The sequence below is a fragment of the Myiozetetes cayanensis genome, unplaced genomic scaffold (genome assembly GCF_022539395.1).
Source record: "Myiozetetes cayanensis isolate MyiCay16 unplaced genomic scaffold, myiCay2020 scf1, whole genome shotgun sequence".
Lineage (NCBI taxonomy): Eukaryota > Metazoa > Chordata > Aves > Passeriformes > Tyrannidae > Myiozetetes > Myiozetetes cayanensis.
In genome coordinates this window covers 10,262,178-10,271,735 of record NW_026086604.1, presented here as the reverse complement: position 1 = coordinate 10,271,735, position 9,558 = coordinate 10,262,178, and positions in this window count along the sequence as shown.

Below are 9,558 nucleotides of genomic sequence, written 5' to 3'. Positions count from 1 at the left end.
TGTCACCACCCTTGTGGGGCTTTGCAGTCCCTCTTACTGCTGATGTTCCAGCCGGTATTTCACTAAGAAGCTACTATTTATACAAAAATATCCCATACAGCCTTTGGACAAACAGCTGGTTTCATCACTTTTAAGAGGGTGAGATTTCACTGTGGAAACCAACTAGGCCATAACCTGACACAAAGCTCTTCCTTTGCCAAAAACTTGGTTAGAAAAAAATAGAGCAAGTGTCTCCCCAGGCCCTGCTGCATCTCTGCTATCTGCCTGTTTACAAGCCCTCCTCAGGGCGGATGCAGCAGGACATGGGATCACAGACAGGACTGCAAAGCAGCTTCAGTAACTCAGTCTCATCCCATGGACTGTCTGCAGGAGAGCCCCAGAGCTGCCCCGAGGCTGGGAATGCAACACAACATGTGTGCAGAGCTGTGCAGCTGTGCAGCTGCACTCTGCAGTTCTGGTCTTTTCTAGACAGCAAGATGAATTGTCCATTGAATGAGAAATAGATCAGAACTGATAAGCGCTGGATACGCTGGTCTCTGGATAAAGAGCTCTCAAATGAACCATTTCCATTTTAACTCTTTGGGAGCATCTTTCTGAATGCTAACACCAAAAGTTAAAAAAAAAAATCAGGAACCAGACGCACAAACTGTGTCTTTAAAGCTATCACATAAAAAAAAAAATCCTTTTCATTTGTATTCTATCTGGTATTTGAGCCATGAAGTTTATTTTTTAAGTTTTACTGCAAGCACAAGGAACAAGGAACTTGGACTGTGTCAAATATCACCATTAAGTCAGAAACCAAGGGTATGTGAAAATGACCATGAGAAGATGGGAGGTAGAAATAGTCAATAATTTCAGACATCTTTCTAAATAATAACTGAAAACAAACTGAAAATTTTGCGGCTAATTTAGGTACACTGTACCCCTTTGACTTCTTCTAATGTCTCAAGCCACTTTGTTACTATTTGTCTGTTCAGGACTCAAATCAACAAGGTGAGACTGTTGTGCTGGGCATTAAATACCGTTCATCAGAGATAAAATATAGGACTGGAAACAACAGGTAAAGGAATTTATGTATGCTAATATTAGGTTCCCTTCTTCCTGCATTTTATCCATATTACATAAATGATGGCAACATCCAGTTGTAGGCTATCAACAAGTGAGTGGTTTAATGCAACACACAACCCACCAAGAACAAGGATTGGAGTTTTACCATCCTAGGAGCTAATGATTTACATTTTCCAAGGAATATGAATCTCTATCAGGTACTAAATTTTCAGATCTTTAAACTTTAGCAGCATGTTTTATAGCTGCTATGAAATAGCATATGGAATGATGATTTTAATGATGTTATTGCTTTATGCAAACAAAATGCATTGTGTTCTGTTCTGGAGAAACTTATTAAATTAACGGCCTGTGATGGGTACACTAAATTCCCAGCTATCCTGCACTAGCAAGAGGGAGAGACTTATGGGCATTAAGGTTCCCAAAAACTTTTCCTGAGACAGATAAAATTGTCCTATGAACCTTCATAGTTAACCCCTATAGTATTTCAGAATCAGATGCATAGAAATGATTCCCAGAGCTCAAAAGCACTCCTGTGCTTCAGATCAGAGGTGCAGATTTGGAGGAGGAGGTTTCCTTGGCAGAAGCCCTAAGCATGGCTTTACATGGATGAATTACATACACCAGATTTTGAACACTGGATGGGGTTGCCTCTTTTCTGCTGGTTTTTACAGTCACTTTTTGGCATGAAAAAAAGTTAATTCCATTTCATATAGTATTACTATGGATGTTCAAAAAACTTTGACTTAGTCAACAACAATTAAGTCTTTCTTTACAGTCTCCCTGCCGAGTAACAGTGTGGGAGTAGATGTTCAGTAACATCTCAGAATCCTTTAATCCAGAGAAAAGTATTTCCCTTAGCTCCTTCTTAGAAGTGTTGAATATCCAGCAGAGGATATGTTTATTCAGACAATGAATTGCAGTACCATGCTGACAGGGTAGAAAAAGGACCTTTCTCCTACATAAAGCCAAAATGGTAGAAAGAAGGGGTCACGCTGCATGTTGCCTCCTATTCAGGCCAATTTTTTGTGTTTGTAGAGGTGAATGTACTCACACAGATGACAAAAAATTCAAACTGTCAAGAGCTGGAGTCATCCCCTTGATCAGACATGAAATGAAGAGATGGACATTTCTGATTACTCTTAATACAAAAGACATTCACATCTTCCTTTCAAACATATGTCCCAGTTGAGGACATGCTGCTCCTTTTATTATTTTCTCTAAGCTGTCTGTCTTGTGGGAACTTCAATTATCAGGTTGACTGATTCTTCAGTAATTATTAGTTTGAAGTTCTTTATACATCTCAGCAGACACCATGACTCAGAAAACAACCCACTCTTCTGAATGGATTGTTTAGCAAAGCAGTTCCATCAATCACTCAATGAACCTTTGAAATATATCCTGGTTTTCCTAACCATTTTTCTCATTTGGACTTCTGAGCATGGTGAGAAGGGAGGATGGATGAGTGGCTGAGAGGCAACACAGAAGCCAGACAGGTTGGGTTGTATTCATTCCCTCATTCCTCCAGTGGTGGAATCACTCTGCTTGACTTAGACACAGGACTTCACATCCAAAAAAAGGCATTAGAAGGTGTGTATGTGTCTTGCACAGATGGGGAAACAGACACGAAAAGGACTGGATATAATCAGATGTGCCTTTTTAATTGAATTAAACAATTCATTAATTGAATTAAACAATAGATTTTTGCTGCCAAAAATCAGGACCCAGATTTTCATGGATCTGAGGGATGCAGCTTTCACTGAGGGCTAGAAAACCCCCAAGAACAGTGAAGCTCCTACAAGTCTGGGCTTGTTAGTCCACCTGTACTACTGGAAGGTGCAGAAAAGGGCATACAAAAATATTTGGTGTAGTTCCATTAGTCACCTACGAGGCATACTGGAATATCATTCCATCTCCAGTTTCTGCCGATTGCTGAATTTAACTGAAGAATTTTTTTAAGCATTAATTGGCTGCTGAGCAATTTTGCCTTATTTTCATTCTGTGTAATGATACATCTTTGTGAGACAGTTACTCTGGTGGAACAGTTCAAATCAGGTTAGTATGTAAGTCAGAATCAAACAAAATCAGAGTGAATCACATTTGCCATGGTCTCCAAAGTGTGCTAAAGAACTAGAGGTCTGCTGAAACAGTGACTTGATTGTGTGGCTGAGTCCTTCACCTGCCTATGCCATAGCCACCCACCTGTAAAATGGCAGTGAGAACAGTTGTTTCCTTAGTAGGGGCTTGTCAAAACAAATTCATAAGAATCTCGAGAAGTACCCGATGCTTTGAATGAGTTATTACAGAATACAGAACATGTGCTAGGCTTAGAACTGGTCTGTCTCTGGAAAAAAGCTGGAAAAACTAAATAGATTTACAGACTTCCAGAGACTGAAGTGAACTGGCATGACCTGTGGATCTAACAGCTCTGTCCTCAAGAAATTAATGGTGATGCTCTCCTTCCTTCCTGGCTGCAATAACATTTGTGATTAGTTCTGACAAAAGTACAAAACTGAAATAATTTTTGCAAACCAGTTATTCTTCTGAATATTGCATCTTATCAGCAATCTTCAACAGGTTTTTTTACATGATTGCTTACTAAGAAGCAGATTGGAATCTTGCAAGTCTGCCTTGTGGTCTGTTTCTCATTTGCTTTTATTTACCATTCTATTACCCCAAGATAGGTACTTAAATTATAATTTTGAAGTTTATGAGATTGTTTTCTTTGATTTTTTTGTTTTTAATCTAGTTGTCCATATGTTGTACCAACTTCCTAACATTTCTCCAGGAACACTATCAACATAATGTAAAATTATGTGTAGAAATCAACTGAATAATGCTAGCTTGCTACTCGCATATGATTTTCATATTAATCTTAGAAATTCATGTTGCCAAAAACATTCCCAGGTGAGGTGGAATTGAATGTCTGCATTCATCAATGTTCAGGTCAAAAAAAAAAAAAAATCCGCCACTTATATAATCCTTGCAAGACTTCAAATAAATATTTTAACTTTTTTCCTTGCTTTCTGCTGCTTGAGCCTGTACATTTTGTTCTGGATGTGTTTTCAATTTGTCACAGTGTCATGGAGGAGAGACTTTTAAAAACAGAAAGAAGGGTGAACTTGTTATAAATACACAAGAAAAAATTTCCTAAACAACACCACCCAGAAAACAGGATCAACACCATAAATATCAGCAGATTCTTGACATCTCAAACCATGAGATTTGCCCTCTCCAAACAAAAGATTGATACTCAAAGAGAAATCAGCATTCATCAACTAACATGTTGCTGCAGCCCTCTAAAAAACCCAGAAAAGTAGAACTCACAAGGCAGGAAAAATGTCTAGTTTTTGTCTTCCACTGTCACTGTGGCATTAGGAACAAGTAGCTGAGGAAAACATTGTTTCCTACATATATTCAGAGTTTTAAAACTCACACAATTTTTTTGTACGCTCCAAGAACATGAGGGGTAAAACAACTGTGAACAGCAGCAATTTCTTTGCATCAAAAAGGATTAAATTTCAGAATTTCCACATTCCTTTTTTTTCTTTCTCCTTTTCTGATGTATCAAAGCAAGGCAGCTTTTATGTGTTTCATTGCTTTGAAAGAAGGGAATTTCAAAGGCTGAATCTAATCCTCAGTCAATTGCAAACCAGTGAATACTCATATATGATCCTTAAGATTTCTACTTTTGGGTCAGGAGGAGAGAAAAACATGTCCTGAAAACAGGTCCCTGCAGGTACAAAATCTGAAGCCTTTGTGGCAGTCTTGAAAGCCAAACCCATTTTCCAACCAAAGGCCATTTTCCACATAGTCACCATGACCATTTTTATGGGTGTTACTCTATGTTTAAGCCATTTTCTATATTTAGGTGCACTAAATGCATTTCATTCATTTATACCATTTGCATATTATTGTGGGGAGATAATCTTTCTCTTGCCCTCCCCTTCCAAAGAAAGTGAATGCACTGAAGACAAGGTGCTTTGTCCATGACTACACAATGATGAGCTTTCAAATGCATTGCAATCTTCTGTAACATTGCCTCTCTTGTTTACATTTCAGGCTGAAGTCCTTTTTAAAGCCTTTCCTCATACTAAAGTAGTGAGAACGTCTTCATTGTCTTTCTGAGTTCTGTTTCAAGTTGCACTGTATCCTTTTGGAGACTGTGAGACATGACCCACATACACTATCCCATATATTGATGTATTAGAGATAAACATGTTTAATCAGTCTATACTTTTGGGGAAAACCTCACTTGGTATTTATTTGCTGCCTTGGTAACTCCAGCATGGCACTTTGAAATTGGATTGCAAGAGAATGTTGGGAAAAAAGATCTCAAAGTCTGAAATAAGAAAAAGACAGGGTTTTCAAGAGGGGATGAGGCAGGGTGCCAGATCATCACATCCAGGCTCCCTGGCTAGACTGGATTACCTTTCAAAGTCCCTTCCAAGCTGGGCTGTTCTAGAGTTCTGTGTTCCTGTAGGGATAGGTACAATTTCGGAAGAATTTATGACAAAAAGCTAGAACTTGATTTTGCTTAGGAAGACTGTAAAATGCTTCCTCAAACGGGTTAGATTTTTTTTTTTCTTCCTTCTGCATTTCAGAGAAGCTGTGAGCAAGCTATCTCCCTGGTATGCAGAGACATTACATGTTTGCACACATGTAAAAGGCCTCCTTGGGGGGGCCTGGTGCGTGCATCGCAGTCAAGAAATGACCCTTGCATTTGAAATAAACCTTTTTTTAATCCTTCCACTCCCTTGGCATTCTTGGGAAGAATACTTGTGTATGTTTTCCCTTACAGTTCCCCAGCCAGGGCTTGATGTGAGAGTGGAGAAAGACCAGGAGCTGGTGTGTCCCCTCTTGTGTTGGTCATCAGATCACAGGAGAGTTCAAAGCTCCAAAACGGGGCCACTCAAGGCCAACGAGAGCTCCTTGTACTGAGACAAGCGGTAGTTACAAATGCTTGTTGCTTTCCCAAAGGGCTCTCTGGGAGGACAGAAGGAGTAGATGGTAGCAGTATTAAGATGCATTTTCTCTTCAAGGCTGGCTGACATTTTTCTGTTGTTTTTCTATGTGAAGACTGAGTTTTTTGAGAAAACTCATTAAACCTGCTTTCTCAAGCTGTGTGCAGGGACATTATCTCAGCACTAACTCAACATGGAAACTGCCTCTTCCTTTATTTCCGTGCTGCACCCCAGGAGAAGCCTCCTCTCCTTGCTACATCAAGCCAAGACCCACATCAAGACGCTGCAGTCACGCGTAAGTGACCAAAATCTGTCATGTCACAGCTCAGTCCCAAATGCCCTCAGGTTTCTCTCAACTCTCCAGATGCTTTCTTGTGTAAGCAGCAGAATAATCAAGTACCAGCTGAGAATCCCAAACCCTCATGAAGCTTCAAACATGGAAATACAGCTGGTTGGGGTAGGGTATGACAAACTGGTAAGGATCATAAATGGGCAGCAAACCTGCAGAGACACAGAAATCCGATCACCTCCAATACAGTGAAGTGGAACTGAAGCCTCCCTTCTGCAGCTCCGCTCTTTATTATTTTAGATACATTAAAATGCAATTAAGTGATCTATTTTTGTGTAACTTTCTAATGGAGGATAGAGCTGAGTCTGTCTTTCAGGCTGACTGGTAAGAGAAGCAGTGATGCACCAGTATGTTTTTGCAACGGTTGATATCAGGTGATCCAGCAGTATTAAATCTATTATTACATCCAGATGCACACTTTGGTTTGTCATCTTGCTCTTCCTACCTTGAAAGTAATTTCATGTTATGTGGTGTTGTGTTCTCCTTCTGAAAGAGTTTGTTTGAAAGGACTGCTATGCAAGAAAAACAATCTACTTTCATATTCTGCCACTGGGATTTAATAAGGAATGGCAGTGAATGTGCTTTCCTCACCAGCCCAGGTAGCTGGTAGGATTATAGACCTCTACTACAGCTTAGAGAAATAAAAGTCCCTTTAGGATAACAAGAGAAGCAGAAAAGTGGATTGAGAGAGACAGCCCTGAGAGTCACCACACAGCTCAATCTGTTTCTTATAGGGACCTGCATAATTATTCACTGGTCTCCACATGCCCTGTGGGTGGTGGGAGAGGCAATCCTGGGTTGGCTGAGCTCTGTCCTCCTTGCCTTCCAGACTGAGTAACCAAAAGGTCAGAGACAGCCACTGAGCTGAGCAGCTAAAACGAAGGCGTTCCCGAGCCTCTGAATTAAAAACTATCTCACTACATCATCCATGTGCTTACTTGTTAACATCTGGCTGCCATGAAGCCCCTGAGGTCTCCAGCTGGCAGCTTCGTGCATGGCAATGTCTCAAGAGAAATCCTCTTCTGTTTGTACCTGAGTTCTATATATTACTATTATCAATTTTATTATTACATATTATTATAATCTGTTAGAATGACATGAGCTCCACCCCCCCATCTAATTAAATTAGACTATTTAAATGAGGGTGCTCAACTTATTATCATCAATAAAGACTTTAAATTACAACTTCAGCATTAATTTATTACCTCTGCTTCTAAAAAAAAAAAGTAAAATAAGAGATGTTACAGTCTCACTTGTTTTCCCCCGCAGCAGTCTCAAACCAGCAGCTGTCTCAGAAGGCTGCACAGGTGGGAGTAATGGGAACAGTTGCAGTCACAGGGCAAAGACAACCTTGTTCCCATGTGGGAAGACCTGGGTTTGATGATTGTGCTGATGCTTTCAGGGATCTCTCATGATTTCAACTCTCCTTTGTTTCATTTTTCACCACTTAAAAGGAAGGGGTTGGGAGCTGCATGTATCCTACCTTTATGTTTTTCCTAATCTAAACAAGTCAAGACCAGACCCCGCCTGTATGAAAAAATCTGGGGCCAGATTTATTTTAAAAGTAAGCCCCCCTCCAATAATTCAGTGATGATAGTTTCTTACAGAAAGACTTGAACATTATTCTTATTGTGTTTTAAAATTTAGAGCAATCCCAAGACACTACCTCCTCTACTAGTGTTGTATTCCCAATATCCTCATTAGTGAGCTTTGGAAGAAATAAAGGAAAAAGCCCTTCAGGAAATATAAGAGGGAGAAGATGGGAGAGTACAGAAGAAGCTCCAGCCAAAAAGCTAAGAAAAGCAACAATTTAGCTCAGGCTAAAAATATCTCTATTTCTGGTGACGGGATCCAGACATGGAAAAAACGCTGGTTTGTGTCACTCAGCTCTGACCCAAGCACATGCAGTGAAGAGTGTAAGCAAAGAAATGGCAATTAAACAGTTACAAAACAGATTAATGGGATCAGAAAGCAGTGGCATTTCAGTTCCCACGGCAAAGAAACCCAGCTAGCAGGGCTCACTCGTAACAAAACAGGCCAGTGCTTTTTATATCCGAAAGCTTTAATAGCTTGGGAATGTCAAACATGCCTTTGCCCAGAATTAGTCTCTGCTTTCCAAACTCCTTTCAGCTCTCTGTGTCTCCTCCAAGCTCCTGAACTTACTGCAGGTTTCCTGCTTTGCTTTCAGCAGAAAGTGAAGCCACAGAGTTACAGCACTCCTGGCCGGTTGCCCCAGTGCTCCTCCACCCCGGCCAGCCCAAAGTAATGCTGGGGAGGAAGGTTTGAGAGGGAAGAAAAGCAAGGGGAAATTTGTTTTCCTAGAAATATGTTTGCTGACTTGCAATTTCCGTATGCTGACGTTGTCATTTGCAGCACAACCACAGGCCTGGTGAATACGGGTCAGAAGCAACTATGGTGGGTAACAATTGCAGGGTGCACAACCCGTCAGAAAAGAGGAGGGCAGGAAAGGAATATAGCCTTGCTAAAGTCACCCTTGGAAAGGGGTGATGATTTGAGTACACTCATGGGGACCCCCTGCCTGAGCAGTGTGCCCTGGCAAGACCTAACAACCATTTTAATAGAGCTTTTCTTTAGGGACTGTGCCATGATACTGAGACAGAAATTCGGATGACTACAGCAAAGGGTAGAGAGAACCCAGTGGCATGGGAGACCTCTGATTGCTCCCTCTTCCCTACTCTCCTGAGGAATAAGCATGAGCTTTTGCTGTGAACTTCTATGCTCTGTCTCTGAACATGTAAGGCTGTGAATAAACAGGGACAAAAAGATTGCCCTACTGATGCACTTCTGGAAAATAGAGAGAACTTCTTGTTACTTCTCTTAGTCCTTCAAGAAAAACTTCTGGGGCTGGAAGATGATCAAAGGAGCAAGGGAACACTTGCTCAAAAGTTGCTACAAGTCACGTTGGGAGGTGACCTCTGGTACCTTAATCCAGTAACTGGACTCAGCTGAATTATATGGTGACAACTGCAGCTGTGGGACACAAACTCTTTTGCATGGACATATTCTGGAGAACTCGCTGCCTGCAAACATTAGGGACCAAAATATGGACAAAAGAGATACCTAAGTACCGCTTTGGGGATACTTAAACACCATTTTCGTGATCCTTTTGGTGTCTCATTTGTTGCTTGTGAGCTTTTGGGGGTTTACAGCGTTGTGAGG